Source organism: Vulpes vulpes, chromosome 6 (genome assembly GCF_048418805.1).
Source record: "Vulpes vulpes isolate BD-2025 chromosome 6, VulVul3, whole genome shotgun sequence".
NCBI lineage: Eukaryota > Metazoa > Chordata > Mammalia > Carnivora > Canidae > Vulpes > Vulpes vulpes.
In genome coordinates, this window is record NC_132785.1 from 36,048,030 (window position 1) to 36,071,525 (window position 23,496).

A 23,496-nucleotide genomic window follows, 5' to 3' on the forward strand; every position below is an offset into this window, starting at 1 on the left:
GTGCTATTAGAAGTAGAGTCACAGGGATGGGGTAGAGATGGGGGGGGGCAGTCTAGGGTACCTGTGCAAAACACCCATAATGTGCCTACAGATCTAGAGATTGCATAGCACTTTGTCAACTTGTAAAAGTTATGCTTTTTCCTGGAAGCAAGATGAGAAAGCACTGGAGGATTCTGAGCTAAAGCAATGTGATCTGACCACTGCTTTAAAGGGAATGGAGTATAATTTTTAAAAAGGCAGGAGCAGTGTGAAGTAGTGTGGCAGTCCAAGCTGTATTCCCTTTGACCTAATTTGGTGGTTTGGACCAGAATGCTAATATCAGAAGTATTAGAAATGTTTGGATTCAGATTAATTTTGAATGTAAAGCAAATAAGATTACTAAATAGACTTGAATAATGTGAGGGGGGAGGAATCAGTTAAGAAAACTCTAAGGGATTTGGTGCAACCAACTAGACATAAGGAACTTGGAATATTCTTCCCTAATATACTAGAGAAGAATTTGGGGTGGGAGGTGGGAGAGTAATTAAGGTCTCAATTTTTGGTAGTTTACCCAAAGTAAATATCTATTAGAGAAATATCTATTAGACATTCATATAATTATGTCAATAGGCCTTTAAATAACTGAGTCAAATTTGGGAAAGAGGTTCTGGCTATAGATACAATTTTGTAATTCTTCAGGGTATGGAAATACAGCATGAGACAATGAGATTTCTGAGTGAGTACAGGTGGGCCAAAAATATTTCAGGGATAGACACCTGAAGTACTCTAAGATCTATATGCAAAGAAATGAGAAAGAATCCAAGGAAATGATCAGGGAGATAGACACCAAACCTGGAAGATACTTGGAGGACGAGGGAGGAAAGGGCTTTGAGAGAAAGAGAGAGAGAGAGAAAGGGGGGGAGGCGGAGAATGAGAGAGAGGGAGAAAGAAAGAGAGGGAGAGAGATTATATGAGATGCTGCTGTGGCTCAGGAGGAAAATGGAGAATTGACCATTATGTTTAGCAGCTGAGAAATCATTTAATGTCTTGGCACCTTGACTACAGATATTTTGATATAGTGATAGTGGCAAAAGCCTGGCAGGAGCAGGTTTGAGAAAGATAAGGGAAATAAGGTCAAAGGGTATATATATATATATATATATATATATATATATATATATATATATATATGTATGATAAAGTTAAGTTTTGCTGCAAAGTAAGGGAGAGAAGTAGGGACAAATTAATAAATAAGGTTGAGGGAAGTCCTGTCTTTTGTTCAACATGAAAATCATAAGAACATGTTTTTAGGGACCCCTGGGTGGCTTAGTTAAGCTTCTGAGTCTTGATTTTGGCTCAGGTCATGTCTCAGGTCCTAGGATCCAGTCCCTGAGTAGGGTTCCATGCTCAGCAAGGATTCTGCTTGAGATTCTCTCCCTCTGCCCCTCCCCTCACTCACATGCTCTATCTCCCTCTAAAATACTTTTTTAAAAAAGGTTTTATATTGTAAATATGGATTCAGTAGCAAGGGAAAAAAATGATACAAAAGAGAAAGGGAGAAATCTTGGAGCAATGGTTTGAAACAGTACCAAGGATGTGGAATTGGATGTGTAAGTAAAAGTGTTAAATCTAGAAGAAGTCTGGCACTTCATTAATGGCAATATGACAGAACAGATGGTATAGTGCATGGACACGAGGTAGATAAAATTATGAGAGTTTATGGATATTCTCTTCTGTATTCTATTCTGTTGGTAAAATATAAAGTAGGGGTATTAGTAGAGTGTAAGTAGAAGCAGGAAATGTTAAATGTTTGAAATACAAAAAGATGTAAAATAGTCATCTTTCAGCCTGGGAGAAGGGATGGATTAGAGAAATAAAATGTGATTGTGGGAGAGCAGTGAGTGTTCAATTGAAATCATTGATCATGAATTTAAACTGGAAGATTCGGCAAGATTAGTTTGCCTTTAGCCATATTCAGCATTATAGTTCCAGGCCAGGGGTGCAGCATTAGCAACTGAGCATGAAAAAATAAAAGTTGAAAGGAATGAGGATGTTTGCCACAGAATGAGTACAGTGATTGATCATGAAATTTAATCAGGTTATGGGGATAAAGATATTAGTATTAGTAGACAGTAAATAGTTGGAAGTATTAGTTGTAGACTATGGTGGGTTAGAAGGATTGTTGTAATTGCAGTAATATAGTTAGTGAGGTGGAAAGGAGGTGTTAATCAGATACTGATGTACTTGCAAGTGAGATTAGTCTGAGGAGGTGGCTGTTACTGATCATGAAAAGATCTAGAGAATAAACCTGTAATTGAATGTCTGAAGAGCAGTGGAGTATAAGACCATTTGATAGAGGAACATATCAAGAAAGTTAGAGGCAATATATATAAATGCCAAAAAGGCAAAAACTATGTTTTATACACTGTCGGGTTCCCAATGTCTAGACCATTGTCAGCCACATATTAGGCACCAGGGAAAGATTTATTAAATAAATAGAATGAACAATAAAAATGTTAATATGCCAACTTTAAGTATATTCAATGACTTCATGTTTGATTCTATAAGTGGTATTTTAGTCTGTCCAGGCAAAATACCACAGACTGCATGGCTTATAAAAAAAAAAAGAAAACAGATTGCTCACTATTCTGAGGACCAGTGTGGTCAGGAGACGACCCGTGATTCAGGGTCCCAGACTTCTTATATCCTCATATGATAGAAGGGGCAAAGAGCTCTCAAGGGCCTCTTTTTTTAAAGATTTTATTTATTTATTCATGAGAGACACAGAGAATGAGAGGCAGAGCCATAGGCAGAGGGAGAAGCAGAGAGCTGGATGCGATACTTGATCCCAGGACCATGGGATCACAACCTGAGCCAAAGGCAGATGCTCAACCACCAAGCCACCCAGGTGCCCCTAGAGAGCCTCTTGTAATGAAGACATTAATGTCATTTGTGAGGGCTCCACCCTTATGCCTTAATGGGTCCATCATCTAATATCAACGCAATGGGCATAGGATTTCAACATAAATTTGTTCTTATTTGAGATACATGTGTGTCACACTATTCTCTGGACATTTTTATACATTTTGCATTCAAAAGATGAACAAAATTAAAAACAAGGAAATAGAATGCAACACTTATAAAACAGTGATGAAGGAATTCTATACATATACATGGTAGAGAACTTTCTACAAGAATAACTTTAGGTTTTCACAAAATAAGGCACATATGATTAATGATGAAATGTAGCAATAAAAACTTAGAACCTAAAAACTGAAAGAATTGGCATCCAAAAAGAGGACTTTTCCCAGTGTGACCACAGAGTAATATTAAAATCTGAGAGAACAGACAGGACTGCATTGATTAGCCAGGATGTTAATTACTTAAGGGAAAGTTTCATTTTCAAAATGTAACAGAAAATATGAAGATATTAAAAAAAATTGAAAAGGAACTTAATGACCAACTGAAGGGGCTAAATAAAGCCAAATGTATTCAGGAAAGAACACCACTAAACCACCAAACAATAGATAATTTACAGATTATTTAAAAATTGCTAAAATAGGTTTAGGTTGGAAGGAGGGGTTAACAGAAAGCTTTGTAACTCATTCTATATCATTATACACAGACCGGGCAAGTGTAACAAAAAGGAGTAAAGAAATCTTAAATATTACTTTTATGCATGAGAACATGTGTTTTTATATCACAGATTCAGTATCATTAAATAAAACCTAGCTTCCACGGGGAGACACACCAATGATTTCAAATAATTGCCGACTGAATATACCATGTAACCTCTTGGAGCTACTCATGCCAGTAGATAAATAGGATAGGAAGGGTTGCTCTGTGGCTGGGCGGGCTGGCAGATGGGTGGGGGGAGTTGGTCCTAAGTATAAAAGAGAAACTGTGATGCAGTTAGGAAATAGGAGGTAAGGAGAACAAGCCTTGGTTTTCCGGGGATCTTACAGGCACTCCAAAATCCTATGATTAGAGTCCATGGGAAATCACATCAATCCAGTTCAGTCAGAATGTGTAATGACCCCACCACTTTAAAGGTTTTGCTTATTCAACCAGACAAGAAACCACAGTGGGCTGAGGTTATTGCTGGGAATAAAGGCAATACAGAATGAGAGTGGGAAAAGGTAGTGAAAAACACCAATTATGAACTCATGACTAAATGCCTGACATGAGGTCTACAATAGTTGAGTAATATTTATTTTAGTAAGAGACCAATTTAAGCATTTTTCCTCACAATCAGCAAATATAAGACATGATAACAGTGGCTAAACTTGTATCTCAATATTTAGGTTACAGAATGTCAAAGTGTGACTCATCCTGAAGAGGAATAAGCATCAACCAAAGACAAATATAAGGACTCAGTGAATTTGTCTGGGAAGGAGGTTAGTATGTAGCATCATGTTAAGAGGAAGTATGATTTTAGAATTCATTTGTGGTTATAAAAGTGCATATAGATTTCAGGATGGCAAAAGAATATTGATAGTTTTTCTATTGTGTCAATTTAACTAAGCTGCAATGCTATTTCCCAGAGTTTCTTTCCCTCTATATTCTGGGCTAAGCTTGGCCATAAGAAAAACATTATGTGTAAGATTTAGAAGGTGGAAGTGAACAACAGCTAGATTGAGGCTCGGGGTGTCAGTGTAGGATCGGATACAATTATAGCTCATGCACAGTGTCTCATATTTGCTGACTCACCTTGTTGGCATGAAACCTTAACTGGGCTTCCACCTCCTCTGCCATCTGCTAGATCTCCTCCTCCAGCTCCACTGACTCCTGAGCCAGATTTTTATTTATGCCCTTGACAAACAGCACCGGTCTCTTCTGCAAATCATCCCTATCATTGAAGTTGAATAATTTGAGGTGTGGAGAGGCTAATATGGTTTCTAGTTCATCCTCATAGGTTTTAGCTTATCTTCACAAGTTTTAGTTTGTCTTTGCTCTGACACTATATATTTCCTGATGTACTGCATGCCCTCATTTCTTTAGAGTCACCACCTGACAAGAAATAATAGTTATAGCTAAACTGTTTAACTCTTTTCACAATTATATGAACAAAACCCAATAATAAATAATTTGGTATATACCATTCTTAGAAGCCCACCTGTAAATAATTTGACTCATAAAAATATCTACAAATTGAGCAACATTTCTTAATCTTCTCTCTTCTAGGAAATCTTTTTAAAAGGATTTCTCTAGGAATTTTAATATTTAGTCATTTTAACAAAGTGCTTTATTTTAGAGTAACAAACATTTTCCCATTTAGCAATGTATTAAATTTAGTTGATGTTCATTATAGAAGGAAAAAAACCCCACATAAGTTATAAAATGTTATAGAATTGAAATTCAACAACAAATTAACAAAAAGAAAAAATTTGCTTTCACAATCAATTGGCAGTTCTGTTTTCATAATTTATTTGGTTCTAAATTAGTTCTTAAAGGTTTCACTTATATTACTTTATCAAACTTTAATCAAAACTTTTATTTACTAACATGTTGTCAGAGTGGTAAACATTTCTGCAACTCTTTGTATTTTGCAATAATTTAAATTTGTACCACTCCAGAACAGCAAACTGGTTGTTTTTTTTTTTTCATTAAAAAAATTAGCAGGAGGGGCAAGACGGTGGAAGAGTAGGGTCCCCAAATCACCTGTCCCCAACAAATTACCTAGGTAACCTTCAAATCATCCTGAAAATCTACGAATTCAGCCTGAGATGTAAAGAGAGACCAGCTGGAACGCTACAGTGAGAAGAGTTCGCGCTTCTATCAAGGTAGGAAGACGGGGAAAAAGAAATAAAGACACAAAAGGCCTCCGAGGGGGAGGGGCCCCGAGGAGCCGGGCTGAGGCCGGGGCGAGTGTCCCCAGGACAGGAGAGCCCCGTCCCGGAGGAGCAGGAGCTGCACCGACCTTCCCCGCGGAAAGGGGCTCAGGGAGTTAGAGCAGGACCCAGGAGGGCGGGGATGCCCTCGGGCTCCCGGGGACACTAACAGGCACCTGCGCCCTTGGGAGAGCCCCACACCCCGGGCCGAGCTCCCTAAGGGCTGCAGCGCGCACGGCGGGACCCGGAGCAGCTGGGAGGGGCTCGGGCGGCGGCTCCGCGGAGGGGGCTGCGGGGCGGGAGCACAAATGCAACAGCGCAGGCCCCGGAGCACAGGGCGCCGGGACACAGCCCAGGATCCGGCCTCCCCCGGGACAGGCAGAGGCCAGGAGGGCTCAGGACAGCAAGGACGCTCCTGCCCGGAGCTGAGCAGATCAGCGGCCCCGCCCCGGAGCCTCCAGGCCCTGCAGGCTGAGAGCCCCGGAGTTACTGCGGGAGCTGATCCAGGGCTGCAGAGCTGCCCCTGCCACTGCGGTTGTTCCTCCTGGGGCCTCACGGGGTAAACAACCCCCACTGAGCCCTGCACCAGGCAGGGGGCAGAGCAGCTCCCCCAAGTGCTAACACCTGAGAATCAGCACAGCAGGACCCTCCCCCAGAAGACCAGCTGAAACAATCCTCTCTCCCACAGATTACAAAATTTGGATTAAATTCAATGTCAGAAAGCCAATTCAGAAGCACTATTATACAGCTACTGGTGGCTCTAGAAAAAAGCATAAAGGACACAAGAGACTTCATGACCGCAGAATTTAGATCCAATCAGGCAGAAATTAAAAATCAATTGAATGAGATGCAATCCAAACTAGAAGTCCTAATGACGAGGGTTAACGAGGTGGAAGAACGAGTGAGTGACATAGAAGACAAGTTGATGGCAAAGAAGAAAACTGAGGAAAAAAGAGACAATTAAGAGACCATGAAGACAGATTAAGGGAAATAAACGACAGCCTGAGGAAGAAAAACCTACATTTAATTGGGGTTCTCAAGGACACTGAGAGGGACAGAGGGCCAGAATATGTATTTGAACAAATCCTAGCTGAAAACTTTCCTAATCTGGGAAGGGAAACAGGCATTCAGATCCAGGAAATAGAGAGATCCCCCCCTAAAATCAATAAAAACCGTTCAACACCTTGACATTTAATAGTGAAGCTTGCAAATTCCAAAGATAAGGAGAAGATCCTTAAAGCAGCAAGAGACAAGAAATCCCTGACTTTTATGGGGAGGAGTATTAGGGTAACAGCAGACCTCTCCACAGAGACCTGGCAGGCCAGAAAGGGCCGGCAGGATATATTCAGGGTCCTAAATGAGAAGAACATGCAACCAAGAATACTTTATCCAGCAAGGCTCTCATTCAAAATGGAAGGAGAGATAAGGAGCTTCCAAGACAGGCAGGAACTGAAAGAATATGTGACCTCCAAACCAGCTCTGCAAGAAATTTTAAGGGGGACTCTTAAAATTCCCCTTTAAGAAGAAGTTCAGTGGAACAATCCACAAAAACAAGGACTGAATAGATATCATGATGACACTAAACTCATACCTTTCAATAGTAACTCTGAATGTGAACGGGCTTAATGACCCCATCAAAAGGCACAGGGTTTCAGACTGGATAAAAAAGCAGGACCCATCTATTTGCTGTCTACAAGAGACTCATTTTAGACAGAAGGACACCTACAACCTGAAAATAAAAGGTTGGAGAACCATTTACCATTCAAATGGTCCTAAAAGAAAGCAGGGCTAGCCATCCTTATATCAGATAAACTAAAATTTACCCCGAAGACTATAGTGAGAGATGAAGAGGGACACTATCTCATACTCAAAGGATCTATCCAACAAGAGGACTTAACAATCCTCAATATATATGCCCTGAATGTGGGAGCTGCCAAATATTTAAACCAATTAATAACCAAACTGAAGAAATACTTAGATAATAATACGCTTATACTTGGTGACTTCAATCTAGCTTTTTCTACCCTCGATAGGTCTTCTAAGCACAACATCTCCAAAGAAACGAGAGCTTTAAATGATACACTGGACCAGATGGATTTCACAGATATCTACAGAACTTTACATCCAAACTCAACTGAATACACATTCTTCTCAAGTGCACATGGAACTTTCTCCAGAATAGACCACATACTGGGTCACATATTGGGTCTGAACCGATACCAAAAGAGCGGGATAGTCCCCTGTATATTCTCAGACCATAATGCCTTGAAATTAGAACTAAATCACAACAAGAAGTTTGGAAGGACCTCAAACACGTGGAGGTTAAGGACCATCCTGCTAAAAGATGAAAGGGTCAACCAGGAAATTAAGGAAGAATTAAAAAGATTCATGGAAACTAATGAGAATGAAGATACAACCGTTCAAAATCTTTGGGATGCAGCAAAAGCAGTCCTGAGGGGGAAATACATCACAATACAAGCATCCATTCAAAAACTGGAAAGAACTCAAATACAAAAGCTCACCTTACACATAAAGGAGCTAGAGAAAAAACAGCAAATGGACCCCACGCCCAGCAGAGGAAGAGAATTAATTAAAATTCGAGCAGAACGCAATGAAATCGAGACCAAAAGAACTGTGGAACAGATCAACAGAACCAGGAGTTGGTTCTTTGAAAGAATTAATAAGATAGATAAACCATTAGCTAACCTTATTAAAAAGAAGAGAGAGAAGACTCAAATTAATAAAATCATGAATGAGAAAGGAGAGATCACTACCAACACCAAGGAAATACAAATGATTTTAAAAACATATTATGACCAGCTATACGCCAATAAATTAGGCAATCTAGAAGAAATGGACGCATTCCTGGAAAGCCACAAACTACTGAAACTGGAGCAGGAAGAAATAGAAAACCTGAACAGGCCAATAACCAGGGAGGAAATTGAAGCAGTCATCAAAAACCTCCCATGACACAAGAGTCCAGGGCCAGATGGCTTCCCAGGGGAATTCTATCAAACGTTTAAATAAGAAATCATACCTATTCTACTAAAGCTGTTTGGAAAGATAGAAAGAGATGGAGTACTTCCAAATTCGTTCTATGAGGCCAGCATCACCTTAATTCCGAAACCAGACAAAGACCCCACCAAAAAGGAGAATTACAGACCAATATCCCTGATGAACATGGATGCAAAAATCTCAACAAGATACTAGCCAATAGGATCCAACAACACATTAAGAAAATTATTCACCATGACCAAGTAGGATTTATCCCTGGGACACAAGGCTGGTTCAACACCCGTAAAACAATCAATGTGATTCATCATATCAGCAAGAGAAAAACCAAGAACCATATGATCCTCTCATTAGATGCAGAGAAAGCATTTGACAAAATACAGCATCCATTCCTGATCAAAACACTTCAGAGTGTTGGGATAGCGGGAACTTTCCTCGACATCTTAAAAGCCATCTATGAAAAGAGCACAGCAAATATCATTCTCAATGGGGAAGCACTGGTAGCCTTTCCCCTAAGATCAGGAACAAGACATGGTGTCCACTTTCACCACTGCTATTCAACATAGTATTGGAAGTCCTAGCCTCAGCAATCAGACAACAAAAAGACATTGGAGGCATTCAAATTGGCAAAGAAGAAGTCAAACTGTCCCTCTTCGTCGATGACATGATACTCTACATAGAAAACCCAAAAGCCTCCACCCCAAGATTGCTAGAACTCATACAGCAATTTGGTAGCGTGGCAGGATACAAAATCAATGCCCAGAAATCAATGGCATTTCTACACACTAACAATGAGACTGAAGAAAGAAAAATTAAGGAGTCAATCCCATTTACAATTGCACCCAAAAGCATAAGATCCCTAGGAATAAACCTAACCAAAGAGGTAAAAGATCTATACCCTAAAAACTATACAACACTTCTGAAAGAAATTGAGGAAGACACAAAGAGATGGAAAAATATTCCATGCTCATGGATTGGCAGAATTAATATCGTGAAAATGTCAATGTTACCCAGGGCAATTTACATGTTTAATGCAATCGCTATCAAAATAGCATGGATTTTCTTCAGAGAGTTAGAACAAATTATTTTAAGATTTGTGTGGAATCAGAAAAGACCCTGAATAGCCGGGGGAATTTTCAAAAAAAAAAACCATAGCTGGGGGCATCACAATGCCAGATTTCAGGTTGTACTACAAAGCTGCGGTCATCAAGACAGTGTGGTACTGGCACAAAAACAGACACATAGATCAATGGAACAGAATAGAGAACCCAGAAGTGGACCCTGAACTTTCTGGTCAACTAATATTCGATAAAGGAGGAAAGACTATCCACTGGAAGAAGGACAAACAGTGTATGTTCTCATTCATTTGGGGAATATGAATAATAGTGAAAGGGAATATAAAGGAAGGGAAAAGAAATGTTCAATAAATGGTGTTGGGAAAATTGGACATCCACATGCAGAAGAATGAAACTGGACCACTCTCTTTCACCATACACAAAGATAAACTCAAAATGGATGAGAGATCTAAAGGTGAGACAAGATTCCATCAAAATCCTAGAGGAGAACACAGGCAACACCCTTTTTGAACTTGGCCACAGTAACTTCTTGCAAGATACATCCACAAAGGCAAAAGAAACAAAAGCAAAAATGAACTATTGGGACTTCATCAAGATAAGAAGCTTTTGCACAGCAAAGGATACAGTCAACAAAACTCAAAGACAACCTACAGAATGGGAGAAGATATTTGCAAACAACATATCAGATAAAGGGCTAGTTTCCAAAATCTATAAAGAACTTATTAAACTCAACAGCAAAGAAACAAACAATCCAATCATGAAATGGGCAAAAGACATGAAGAGAAATCTCACAGAGGAAGACATGGACATGGCCAACATGCACATGAGAAAATGCTCTGCATCACTTGCCATCAGGGAAATACAAATCAAAACCACAATGAATACCACCTGACACCAGTGAGAATGGGGAAAATTAACAAGGCAGGAAACCACAAATGTTGGAGAGGATGCGGAGAAAAGGGAACCCTCTTACACTGTTGGTGGGAATGTGAACTGGTGCAGCCACTCTGGAAAACTGTGTGCAGGTTCCTCAAAGTGTTAAAAATAGACCTGCCCTACGACCCAGCAATTGCACTGTTGGGGATTTACCCCAAAGATTCAGATGCAATGAAACGTCGGGACACCTGCACCCCGATGTTTCTAGCAGCAATATCCACAATAGCCAAACTGTGGAAGGAGCCTTGGTGTCCATAGAAAGATGAATGGATAAAGAAGATGTGGTTTATGTATACAATGGAATATTACTCTGCCATTAGAAATGACAAATACCCACCATTTGCTTCAACGTGGATGGAACTGGAGGGTATTATGCTGAGTGAAGTAAGTCAATTGGAGAAGGACAAACAGTGTATGTCCTCATTCATTTGGGGAATATAAATAATAGTGAAAGGGAATATAAGGGAAGGGAGAAGAAATGTGTGGGAAATATCAGTAAGGGAGACAGAACATAAAGACTCCGAACTCTGGGAAATGAACTAGGGGTGGTGGAAGGGGAGGAGGGCGGGGGGTGGGGGTCAATGGGTGAGGGGCACTGAGTGGGACACTTGACGGGATGAGCAATGGGTGTTATTCTGTATGTTGGTAAATTTAACACCAATAAAAATTAATTTATTAAAAAAAATAGCAGATGCCTAAAGTACTATTTTTTTTACAGGGTTTCCACAGGACTCAAATGACTACCTTTTTTAAAAAAGAATTTATTTATTTGAGAGAGAGTGCACATAAGTAGGGGGTTGGGGCCCAGGGAGAAGGAGAAAATCTCAAGCAAACTCTGGAGCCAACAAGGAGCTCAGTCTCACAACCCCGAGATCATGACCCCAGCAGAAATCAAGAGTCAGGTGCTTAACTAACTGAGCCACCCAGGTGCCCCTGGTTACTACTCTGATATAATCCATACACTATATGCTGAGCTGGTAAAGTATATTGTAAAGTATTTTATCTGCTTCTATAAATGGTAGGTGGAAAAATACAGTAGTCAAACTGATGACTGTAAAACGAGTTAACATTTGGTAATAATGCCTAAACTTTTTGACTCTAAAGATCATAGCTCCCCTTCACTTTTGTCATAGCCCTAAAGTGGCCTGTTTAAATTTTCATGTATACTTAGAGTTAATAAGATCATGTTTTCTATTACACATAGTTTTATTTCATTCTTTGTATTTCTTTGTGCTCTAGTCTTTTTTTTAAAGATTTTATTTATTTATTCATAGAGACACAGAGAGAGAGGCAGAGACACAGGCAGAGGGAGAAGCAGGCACCATGCAGAGAGCCCAACGTGGGACTCCATCCAGGGTCTCCAAGATCACACCCTGGACTGCAGGCGGCGCTAAACCGCTGTGCCACCGGGGCTGCTTTAGTCTTTAATGTTTGTGACTAAGAGCAAAGCCAAGTTACAACAAATAACTTAAAAATCTTTATAAACAAGTGGTATCTATGATTTGACTCAAAATAATGTGAGGAAAGAAAAAAAGCAAATGGATGAAACAATATTAGTCAAGTTTTGATAAATACTGAAACGTCTTCATGATGTTACTCATGGTCAGCCCCTACATAGCTTCAGAATGGGGGCTGGTCATCAGAAAGAACAATCTTATGATTAATGTGTTAGAACATTGAGCTAGCCCAAATTCTAAGAAGGGGAAGGTAGCTGGAGATTGAATTAAAATACATGGACAGATTTAATCAATCATACCTATATAATGAAATCTCAATTTATTCTCTGTATGCCCAAACCTAGTAGAGGTTCCTTGTGGGTGAACACATTAATGTGCTAGGAGGGTGACACTCCTTGATTCCCTAAGGAGAGTGCACAGAAGTTCTGCATTCCCTTTGTAATAAAACTGAAATTATGCCCATAGTATTTTCCTGTGTATTGTGAATCATTCTAACATATTATTAAACCTGCTGGGAATCATTATGGAAACCCCTAAATTTGTAGCCAGTTGGCCAGAAGTGGGAGGGTCTGAGGATGCCCTCAAGACTTGCAGCTGGCATCTGAAGTGAAAGAAGTCTTTTGTAGAGGACTCTGCCCTTCATCTGTGGGTCTGTGCCAACTCAATGTGATTAGTATCAGAATTGAATCATAGTATGTATAGTTGGTGCCAGACTAGTTGGAATAACATAATTGCCTTTTCAATAGTTTACATTTTTTGACATTTTTTTTTAGATATAGCCCCTTATTTCTCCAACAACTGCCCCTGCTAATTCAAATTGGTGTTTAGAAAAATATAATCATTTAGGTGTTTCTAAAACAGTGCTTATCTCCTGCATATGTTCATGGCACCCATTTGAGTAGTTGTCCTTATAGACCTAGATATCATCTAATATGATTATTTTATACTCAGCTTAGTAATCACTTCTGCAGGGTGCATTCTCAGTTACCATCTGCCAATTCCAATACCCTTCCAGTACCAACACCCTGTGCTAAAATAGTTGGAGAAATGTACTTCTTAGTTTAGTATTTTTTTTTAATCAACTGTATATTCCATTATGGTAGTTGTACATCTTTTTATAAGTTCAAGTAACTATTTACCATGGCAGGCTGTTAGCTCCTCAAAAATGATTTTATCTTTGTTTCTCTATCCCCAGAACCTAGCTCCATGGTGACAAAAAAAAGTGTGTGCAATTACTATTTCTTGTGGAAATTATTTGAGCAAAGTGAATGCATCTGTATATGTCTTTCATAATGTGCCTTTTCCCTTAGATCTAGATTTATTATGTGTGTTTTTTCTATGGAAGTTATTTTTATGATTACTCTTAAGTAAACAAGACTTTTTTTTTAGATGAGGAATATTGCTTGTTTTTCTCTAACTTACCTTCATGTTCAAATCAATCTATTCTACTTGCATTTTGCATGAATGAATGCTACAATTATGTATTATCCTCCCTTAATTTAAAACGTCCTTAGAAATATTTTGTGATTACATTGCAATTTGGACATCTGAGGTCAAAATGACAAATATATTAATCTTGACAATATTTATTTAACATAAGGTTAGATCTTTTTATAAAGGATAGAACATTAATGTTTTAAAGATTAAGCTTGGTAGATATACAAAAGTCATTATCACTCAAGATTATCAACTACTCAGTAGTAAAATCCTCATTGAATCTATTAGAGTGCATCTTCATTACAGTAATTTGATTACTATTTTTCCTCTACAGTATATATAGAGCAAACCAGTTTTAATCTGTGTCTTTATAATGTCACTTATTTAGATAAGTGAAAATGTTCATTACTCTAAATGCATAACCTATGTGTAATTAGAAAACCAAAACTACAAAAATTTATTTTTGTTTTAACTACAGCTAAAATTATGTAGGTCTCTAGACTCCTAGGGTAAGAGTAATAATCAGAATCTGCTAAAAAATTTTTTATTAAGAACTAAATGTAAGTACTCTTGCCATCACAAGTATTTTAAATTTTATATGCAAAGAATGAAAAATGCACACACACACACACACACACACACACACCATTTTATTTTTCTCCTAAGCTATTTCTTTGTAATTATGTAGGCCATGGTTGAATTTGCTTACACTTGAGAATCTCCCTTTCATCCAGGCTACTTTGTCCATTTGCAGGCTCTATATGGTTGGAGAGCTAATATATAATTTCTATCTTAAAAGAATTTTATATTACCATTAGAAAAGGAAGTAAAAATTGTTCAGCAACAGCAGAAAACATACCCTGCTCAGGACCCTGCACAAATATTATCACTCAACATTATTTCTGAATGAATAAACCTATGTATGCAATGAAAATCACTCCATATTACTGAGCAGTGCCTGAGAATTCACACTGGATCTATTCCATTTTATCTCTTTCCACATATATCATCCTAAATGTAAACATTTTCATATTTATAGGATATTCAAAAAACCCATTCTAGAGAATTCCATGTATTTTGATGATTTTAGAGTCCCACCACCCTTCAGCATTGAACTCAAGTCCCATCTCCTCATTGATAATTAAAATCAATTTGCCTTTTCTTTGGTAGTAGAGTAGAACATATAATTTATTACTTTATTGACATCTAAATTTAATCTGTGTTAATTTTGTCCATCAGTAAAACTTAAAGCTCTCTCAGATCACCAATAAGATTTTTTCTGTTTTACTTTTCTATTTTAATAATCTGACAAACATAGTACCAACTACAAGGTGGATATATTATACATATATAATTAATTGAGTAGAAAGAGTAAGTAATTTTATTAACTTGACCTTTTATAAGAAACCATCCAAAGTGAAAAGAAAACCTCAGGCTAATATGCTTAAACCATTTGAATAGTAACACATCTTCTTTTGTGGCTTTAGACTTATTCATTCATATTTAAATGAAACAGTTGCATATATTGCATTTATATGACTATATCAACTTAATATGGAGAAAGAAGAAAGGCAAAGACAGACAATATAAATATTGCCACCATAAAGAATGTTAGTTCTAAACCAAAATGCCTAGATCCTTAATCTCACCTGTAATATATTAACTCTTTTATCTTGGGCAAATTAGCTAACTTCTCTGTCTTAATGTCTTACTCCACACATTTTTAATAATTTACGACCACTTCATAATATTTTTTTTGCTGCAAAATAAATGGGGGATAGATGAAAGTTAAATAAAAAAATTTCTATATGTGTGTATATACATATAATATACATATGCACTAGATATATAACATGTATAGTGTACAATATAGAGTACAGCTCATAATTTACTCTATATTGGGACACCTGGGTGGCTCAGCGGTTGAGCACCTGCCTTTGGTTCAGGGTGTGATCCCAGGGTACCGGAATCAAGTCCCACATCAGGCTTCCTGTATGAAGCCTGCTTCTCCCTCGGCCTGTGTCTCTGCCTCTCTTTCCCTCTGTGTCTTTCATAAAAAAAATAAATAAAATCTTTAAAAAATAATAATAATTTATACTGTAATCACTATAATGCTGTATCATTCATAGACATTATTTTTAGATCAGTTGAGAAGTTGTTTGGGGGATTGAGTTAGTGAAGATATCAAGTCAACCTCTGGAAAAGAATTCACTCTCATGGAAAGGTGGCTACAGTATTTAATATGAGCCATTAAAAATCCTCAAGATCAGGAAGAAAAGTTGAGTACTGGAATATAAGTCATTTGGATCACCTTCTGATTCAGCCTGAAGGATCTGATGCTTGAGTGCTAGGGAGAAAATGTCACTAAAATATGTCTCACCTCTAGAGAAAAAAAAGGACCATGGTCCTATAGCCTGTCTAACCAAGGCTCACTGAGGATTATTACTGGAAAATTATGAAAGACACATCACAAAACATAATCCAGAATGCAGAATAGGGGGCAAGGCTATTTGTTTTTGAGGCACTAGTTAAAGAAGCATCCGTGAAATAAGATTTTGTAGTGGTTTAGAACTGATGTTGGTTTGGGGTGATTTCCCAGCATTGCTGGTAGTACTTGCCACTTCCTGCCATCAGTAGCCAGCATTATTCATTCCAAGAAATGAAGAGACAAAGCAGACACCACATGGCAATTCATTAAAAATTATAGGACTTGCCTAACAGTTTTTAAATAGCAGGATAGAAATAAAATACATACTTTCCTTCTGATCCAGTGGCTAATTGTAGTGTACTTTGCTACCATCTTTACCTAGATTTTCATATTTTGCTGATCATCAAAGTCATTTGGAAAATATTTTAAAAATCCATTATATTGAGTCATTGACATTTTAATTCAATATGTTGATATCAAGAAAAGGAAATTTTAGTTTAGTCTTTCTGAATCTGAGATAGCCACTCACCTAGACTGTAAGGAATCCTTTAAGCTTCTATTTATTCATCAGCTTTGGAATCAGCTGGCCTAGGTAAGCATCCTCATTCAGCCATATAATTAGCTGTCTGGTGTGGGACAACTTTTTAGAACCTCATAATACTCTTCTTCAATTAGGCCTATTTAGCAGTGTTGTTAAAATTACAGATAATTTGGCAAGTCATAAATACTCAATAAATGACATCTTTTATAAGATCAGTAAAGTTGGTCTAATAAAAATTGTCCCAGCATATTATGTTAATTTAAAAGCTTTTTAAAATCAGTCAATATATTAGTCATCATATATGGTGCATTTAAAAATCATTTACTTCCTTATAAAAATTTTTTTATATAATTAGTATAGGCACATATCCTTGCAACCCCCAACAAATTGTAACTAATTCTAAAAAATTAGTACTGAAATTCATTAAATTTTACTGAAGTGGAATTCTATGTGAATTATAAAAATATTAAATAAAGCACTTTCACAGGTAAACTTAGTTTGTTGAATTAAATACCAAGTATTTTTACTATTATTTTAATTCTATGACTATTCTATCTAGTGATTTTTACAATTATTTGCTTTTTATCACTACTTAAAAATTAAATCCAACTATCTTCAGGAATTTTTGATTTTCCTAGTCTTTAGAATTTTGATGTACCATAAAATGTAAGTGGTTTGGATTCTTGGTTATCAAAGTATTATTTATGTTTTATTATTTCTGCTTTGCAAAAACTAGTCCTATAATGTATTTATGAAATTGACACATTATGTGAAAAATAACTAATCTAGTTCCGTTTCTTCCTATTAACCAACATAAAGTTGAAAATGATACTTGTAATATTTGAGTTTTCTGTTCTTTTTAGAAGGGACTTCTAGAAACCTATGCTTTACATACATTTACGATACACATATGTGTGCATTTGAGAAAACTTTCTCTATTGCATTGTTATTACAATCAATTTATATCATTCATAAAGAATATTACAAAGAGGTACTTTAGAAATATATTAACAAGTATTTTAATATAGAAACAAGGACATATGTATTTAAATGTTATTTTTGAAGAAACATGTTTTTTCTTCCAAAACTTAGCTAAGAGCTTAAAGAAAATACTAATTACTGAAGAGATTGTATATCCTTTCAATTCCTGATGGTCCTAATTTATAATGTTCCTGCCCAAGATATACAATGTAATCAGTATTAGTATGGAGCAGGATTCTGAGACTCAGCAGATACTATTCTAATATTGCCTCAAACTTTAGAAATTCATGTTGTGACAAAGAATCCAAAATATAATAAGTAATGTACTTGAAATCTATCATTAAATTTCTATTGTATAAATTAGCAAAAAAATAAAAGTAAATGGAATTAAACATACTGAATCTGCCTGTCATTCAGATTATATAAGGATAAAGATGTGTTTCTAATCATGAATGGAAATATAGGAGAGAAAATATAATTTTTGTATTCAAGGTACCTTCGATCTTTAATAGAAGATAGACATATTATCATGTATAAATAATTCCAGTTGATTATGGAAGATGGAATTATTCATCTGGGTAAGGAATTAGAATCTCAAATTTGGGTTCAACATTAGAAAATAACAGCTTCTGAAGAAGTAGAGAAGGAGGGGAAAAAAGGGAAGGGTTTTAGAAAAGGCATTGGAAAACACTATAAGCCTCAATTTTCAGAGAATGGCAAATCACAAATCTGGCTGAAATTTGGAAGAAGCTAGCCTAGTAAGCATTCTAGTTCAGCCATACTATTAGCTGTCCAGTCTGGGACAACTGGTCAGACCCTCCTCATACTCATTTTCAACTAGACCTATTTAGCACAGTGTTGTTAAGATCATAGATAATTTGGCATGTCATAAACACTCAAAGACAGGTTTGAGGATAACAGAAAGATGATAGGATGTAGTGACATATTACAGAAGGCCTTGTATGTAAATTTAAGAAGCTTGTTTTTTAATATTCACTGAATAGTTGTAAAACAGTAGCTCAATCTAAACTGTTCATTAGGACAATAACTAGCCACAATGTGAAGAGTATATAAACAGACTATGAAATTGGATTTTGAGTGAACAATTAAACCACTACTAGATAAGGCATTATGAAATCTTAAATGAACAATGAGAAGGATGGCAATAAGTAAATATGATAGAATAATTTAGACCATTCTTTAAGGTGAGGGTTAAAAGATTTCTAGTGTTAGTGACTGAAAGGATATCGCAACTCTAAAATACTCATGTATAAAAATCATTTTAAGCACCCTACCAAAATGTGGTTTTCTAAAAATCTACCAACAAATATTAAAGTATTTGATTTTGAGTTTTCTTTAGAAAGTCAAAACCTGTATATAAAAAAAAACACCTGTATAAATTTCAACATATCAGAGATCAAAATACAACAAAGAGTGATTTCAATTTAAAGAAAAGAAATTTACCTGTAACCATGCAGAAAATACCACCTTCATTGTTCAGTCTCTCAAATATGAATGCGACTAATCCCCATGATAAAAGTTACTAATTTTTAGGAATACTATAGATGGTATGATTCAGTTTGGTATGTTTAGAAACTTTTTCACCCTAGTATTTATTCAGTGGTTATTTTTTCAAGCCATTACTTCCTAACAGAAAATATGGACATTTGTTTTGAATACCTGTAAATATCTCAAAATTAGGAAGTTATTCACTGTATATTAGATGCAAACAAGTAGAATGGTACGAGAATAAGAGAAATTCAGAGACAATCTCCAACTTTAATTGTGCTTAATCTCTTTAATCTCTCTATACAAAAATTTAAACTTTTACTATTAGCTAAATTTCTTTGCTTCAATATGGTCTCTGACACAGGTGCCAGGGAGATCTCAAATGACCAAACTTTTGCAAGATAAGGAGGAAAAAGAAGATGAAAGCGTAGCTCAGTTAAAACTAAATTACAAATTCATGGACGGTAAGTTTTATGGATTCGTTGAACTGTTTACCAAGTCCTAACATAAATCATTTTAGGAAACGAAATGCTTAAATAAAGACTAGATTTTTATGGCTCTATTTATTCATTTATTTTTATGACCTTGGAAAGGTAATTGACCTCTTCTGCTACGTCTTACAGACATTATGACATAAGAATACTTAACCTGAAAGCAATGAAAAAAATGTGAGTTTACTTGTTTACCTTAACCTTGAAAATTATTAATGCTAATAAATGTAAAAGAGTAACAAAATGGTGAATCCCAATTCAAACCAAAGTTTAATTTGTAAAGTCAACTTTGTTAGTGTTCCTAAAAATTGCTATTATTCCTCATTAGCCTAAAAGCCCTTGAAGATGTTGAACTTCTGAAACATACCCTAAAGGTACCACTGCTGGAATAAGAATCTAGTGTATTTATAGTTTTCTGGTTTTAGCTTATCCATTCTCTACTTTTCTAGGCTTAGCTTTAAAAGCTGGACTATGAAAGAAAGTATAAAGATTGAATTAAATGGGATTAATTGGATTAAAACTTCAGGTGGGAGAAATTAACATGAAGATCCAACTTGAAAGACAACAAATAGAAGCTATCATTGTAATGCCAAGAGTTAATCATGTGCCAAGCAAAGTACCCGGCCCTTAAAAATATCATTTCTTGAGTTTTCACAATTGTCTATTGATGCTATTATTAATAAACATCATTAGTTAATTTAAAGTTACCCAGGTAGGACCTAGAAGTCCTGGAGTTCACACAGTATAGAATATTTACGGCATTTAAGTCCATTTTCATCTATAATTCCAAGATTCCTCTGACAGACAGGTGGATTGTCTGGTAACTATGCCTAGCTTTTCCTCTATTTTTGAATCTCAGCTAATTATTCAGCAAATGTGATATCACTTTAATATGACTAGGATTAAATTTAGAATCTGTGCCCCCACATTCAAATTAATCAATTGTCAAAGATCCTTCACTGTTGCCTATTTAATCCTAATAAAGAACTGAAGTGAACAGCAAAATTCCTACACTATTAACTCTAAATTGAGCCTTCGAGAATTTTTCACTTCAAGGTCTTCATAGTTTTATCTTCTCAGCCATAGTATCCCATTAAAAAAATTAATATGAACTAGGTTAGTAATACAACTGTACAATTGTATTTCAGCATGTGTACTTTTCTGGGTATCCGTTCTTGCCTGTAATTAGTATTGCATGATTTAAAAACATTCAACATTAATTAGAGCCCTGAAAATTGGCTGTGCATGCTAAAATATGGCTGTTTGTAACTTCGCAGATATTTTCCAGCACCTACTTTGCTCTTATCTGGCTCTTTGATTTATCTTTGATGCATTCCACCATTTATATAAAATTTAGAGATTGATTTATCTATTAAATTTCTGAAGGAGGTAAAAGCAGTTCATCATTTTTCTTCTGCTTAAAAGTGTTAGATCTACATTAAGATCATTTTCCATTTCTCTTGGGCCTTTTTAAATTGTGTTCTAAGGTGAGAACAATGAATTACCTGACAGAAAAAGGTTTTACCTGCACTGCCAACCTTCCAGTGCATGATAAAAGGATCTTATGTAGTTTTTATGCAGTCCATAATGGCTGCTGGCAGGCAACTGTGACAGACAAGGGCCAGACATCACCTTTATTTCACAGATCTCACAGAACAGCTAGCGAATCAAGCAAAGGGATAAAGTGAAGGATGAGAACTCCAACTCACTTCATTTAGAAGGGATATGGCTTACATTTGTCTTTCCACCTTTGAAAGAAAATTGCAGAATTGCAATAAATCAAACTTTTTCAAAAGTTGAAATGGTCTGAACATTACTTAAACCAGTAAGGACTGTGCTGCAAAATTAAGAATCTTGCTATCTATAATGAGTTTAAGAGGAGCCTTGAAGACATGAGGCTAAGTGAAAGAAGCCAGATAAAAGGCCATGTATTATGATTCCATTTACATGAAATGGCCAGAATAGGCTAATCGATAAAGACAAAGTTGATTAGTGATCACCAGGGATTTGGGGGAAAAGGCACTGAAGAGTAGCTGCCAATGAGTACAGGTTTCATTTTAGGGTGATGAAAATTTCTTAGAATTAAATAGTGATGGTAGTTGTCCCACTTCAGTAAAACCAAATGAATTGGACTCTTTAAAAGACTATTATGGAATGTGAATTACATTTTCCTTCAAAAATGGCCTCAGACACTTTTTGAAGATGTTAGAAGCTAAAAAATCTAGATGAAAGAAAATACCAATTTGACCAAATGCTAGGTAGTCTAAGTTTAATAAGAGTACATATTCTGAAGTTAATTATTTTCAGACACTTGAAATACCCTTAGAGTAAAATATTTCAGACAGCAGGCAAGGTGTGAAGTCCCAGAGTTTTCAAATATATTTCTTTTTATTGTGAGGATGAGGCTGAAACCCAGTTGTCCCTAAACTCTTAGCCTAGAAGTACTGAAGAATTTACTTTCACAAGATAAATACATAAAATAGCCAATAATGGATTAAAAAATAGAAAAGCAACATGGAGAAAACTCAAATATTAGTGTTCCTATTATTCTAATTTTACTTCCTTGGATGGAGATATACTTCAATGACTTAATATTAATTCAGAGTAGAAAATTCCATGACTGAAAGAAATCTAGCTTTCTCTCTCTCTATCTCTCTTTCAGAAATGTCTAAAGAGCTTTATTTTAATGAAATGGTACATTAAAATTGCTTTGTACAAAATAAAACCATTAAGTTTATATGCTAATATTATAACAAATGTAATGTGGTTAAATATAATGTTTATCAAAAACCAATTTTTTATGGCTTACACAGAACTTAATCCTTTCCCCTACCCCTGCATCTTATTTTTGGTACCTTCACTGTATGCAAGTTGAACTGCACATGAAAATAAATGTTTTATGTTTTGATTTGCAGCTACCTACTTTATTTGCTAAACTATGCTCTTTAACAACAAAGCAAAAATCTGATGCGGTATCATGTATTTAATAAAACAGATCATGAAAGAACTAAAGGGAGAAATGTCAAAGGATTGTAGCAGAAAGATAAGACTTTTTGACCTTGAAAATATGGAAATTATTTTACGTACCATTTACTGAGCATCTATTAGAAACCAAGTTCTGTGTATTTACAGTATCAAGTAATCAGTCCTCTCATCACACCTACTATTCATTAGCCAAAATAATAATAATAATAATAATAATAATAATAATAATAATCTATATAACTGCTACAAAGCAGTTAAACTTTCCCAAAGTCACAAAATTTAATAAGTTCATGATTGATGTTAAGGTATACTAATAAGTTAATATTTAATGAGATAAGAATCTATGTCAGTTTCAATAGTCTACCGTACCATACAATGATTATAACACACACACGCACAAGTATGTGGAAAAATAACATAAAAATTACTAAAGTCCTCCCCTGACTCTAAATGGGGCACATATTTTTAAAACACTCTGTAAAATTTGGTATTTAAATAATTATTTACGGAAGTATTTTATAATCATTTAATGTTTAAATTACCAGTTTTTAAAGACCAATAATATATTTAAGCCATCTATTGCAGACACAATTGGAATGCACAAGTTACTCTAGCATAGGGGTACAGAGCAGCATGAAACACCATGGCAGAACATATTTACATTTACACAGCAGGGTAACTTTAAAGCTGTTTAGTTGAGGTAGTATTATAGGAAATGTAGTTAACATAATTTCCTGTGAAAGAATATCGTAGAAGTCATAAATGAAAATTATGGTACTGTTATGTAGAATGCATTAATCAAATTTGAAGAGAAAATGGTATCTTTTTCAAAA